This window comes from Rhinolophus sinicus, chromosome 3 (genome assembly GCF_057876585.1).
Source record: "Rhinolophus sinicus isolate RSI-liver-muscle chromosome 3, RSI-T2T, whole genome shotgun sequence".
NCBI classification, from domain to species: Eukaryota; Metazoa; Chordata; class Mammalia; order Chiroptera; family Rhinolophidae; genus Rhinolophus; species Rhinolophus sinicus.
Genome location: NC_142503.1, coordinates 135480476 through 135482838, shown reverse-complemented (window position 1 = coordinate 135482838; position 2363 = coordinate 135480476). Strand labels below are relative to the sequence as shown.

General features: G+C 39.0%; 1 pseudogene; it reads left to right on the top strand.

Moving 5' to 3' along the window:
- Positions 1-1543: 1543 nt before the first annotated feature.
- On the top strand, positions 1544-2114 carry LOC148758654 (large ribosomal subunit protein eL15 pseudogene; annotated as a pseudogene).
- The last annotated feature ends 249 nt before the right edge of the window (positions 2115-2363 follow it).

Genomic DNA, 2363 nt, shown 5'->3' with positions numbered 1-2363 from the left:
TATAATTAAATACATATATATATATGTATACACACACACACACACACACACACATATATATATATATATATATATATATATATATATATATATACATTTTAAGAGAGGAAAATTGTATTAAAATTGTAATACTCGATATATACTAATAACAAAAGATGAATACAAGTCACGTTTGACTTCTGCAATTACAAAAGGTCCTCAAAGTGGTTACCATCAGTGTAATTTTAATACAGTTTTTTCCTTTCTTAAAATGTATATACATTTTTTTGGCACCCTCTGTATATATGGTCATGGGATGTAAAGTACAGCATAGGGAATACAGTCAATGGTATTGTAATTGCTGTGTATGATGCCAGTAGACTTGCGGGGGGATTATTACATTGTGAGGGGTGTAAATGTCTAATCATTATGTTGTTTCATTGCTCCTGAAACTAATACAAAAAAATAAAATGCACACAAAAAAGAGAAAGAAACTAAAACCTAGAGTGGTGAACTGTTATCTGGTTCAAACATCTGAGATATCATAGGGAGTGTGCAGATATTGTTTAATCCAATGATTAGTAACTATGGCTTATAGGCAAAACTTAGCCTACTGTCTATTTTTGTTTGGTTTGCAAGTTAAGAATAGTTTTACATTTTTAAATGGTTGAAAAAATGTTTTATTAAATATTTCAAGATGTGAAAATCAGTAAGAAATTCCAATTTCAGTGTCCATAAATAAAGTTTTATTGGAACATAGACACACCCATTTGCTTATGTATTGTCTATAGTAGCTTTAGTGCTGTAGTGGCAGAGTTGAGTAGCTGTGATGGAGACTAAGATATTTACTGTCTGATTCTTTACAGAAAATGTTTGACAATCCCTGCTTTAGATTGTCAAGCCATTGTGAAGGGAATTGCATAAGTAAATATGAATATTGGCATAAGTCAACAGTGTAGCAGAGAAGTCACAAATTTGGGAGTAGAGCATGGGAATTCTATTCCATGCAGCACTGCTAACAAGCTTCATTAGATTTTGGACAAAAGACATTACCTCTGTAAATATACATCCTTTCCTCATTTATAAAATGGCGGGACTAGACTGAAGGCTTCGTAAACTCTCATAGTAATCTAACTGTTTTCTTAGATTCTGTGTTTGTCTATTTGGCATCTGTTAATCAATTGCAGGGTCAAACTAATGGCCAGAGTTGTTTACATCTCATCTGTGATACAGCTTTCACAGGTGGACAAAAACCATATTATACATTATCTGTTCAAGATGGCAGAGTAGGTAAACATTGTGCTTGCCTCCTCTCATGACAACATCAATATTACAACTAAACTATAGAGCAACCATAATTGAGAATTACCTGAAGTCTAGCTGAACAGAAGTACTAAAACTAAGAACATTCAGAGAAGGTACCTTTACAAGACTGGTAGACTGGTGGGACGGACAGAGACATGGAACGTGCAGATCCTACACCCACATGTGACGTTTAAAAATTGGGAGGGAGGTCTGGCCACAGCCATCAGGTAAACCAAGATGGACACTTACAAGTACATTCATGAACTATGGAGGAGAAAGTAGCAGCAAGGTGTGCTGCTAGCAGTACTGCTAGCTCTCTGCACTTTACAGGGCTCCCAGCCCCACCTAGCCCAATAAAGTACACAGGCTAGGATACAGGTAAGCATGGTTATATCATATGTCAGATTCATGGGTGCCATGGTGGCTGCAAATGCCCAGTTCCTAAGGGTGCGACCTGTGGCAAGCCTGTCCATCACAGTGTTAACCTGCTAAAGTTTGCTTGAAGCCTTCAGTCTGTTGCCAAGGAGTGAGCTGGATGCCACTATGGGGCTCCGAGAGTCCTGAGTTCTTACTGGGTTGGTGAAGATTCCATGTACACATTCTTTGAGGTTATCCTCATTGATGCATTCCATAAAGCTATCGGACAGAATCCTGATACCCAGTGGATCACCAAACTAGTCCACAAGCACAGGGGGATGTAAAGGCTGAAAACTGCAGGCTGCAAGAGCTGTGGCCTTGGAAAGGGCCACAGGTTTCACCATACTGTTGGTGGTTCTTGCCTTGCAGCTTGGAGAAGGTGCAATACTCTCCAGCTCCACTATTACTGCTAATATGAGTAATGTTTGTAAAATTCTTACCTAATAAGCAATTTACGACTATAAAAAAAAAATTGGGAATGATATCTCGGCTGCAGAGGTCCCTCTGGACAAGGGGTCCCAGCCCCACATCAGGATCCCCAGCCCAGGGTTTCAGTGCTGGGAAGAGAAGTCCCCACAACTTCTGGCTGTGAAAACCAGAGGAGATTGTGGCTGAGTGAGACAGAAGGCTCAGATATTCCTCTTAAAGGGCTTGTGCATGGA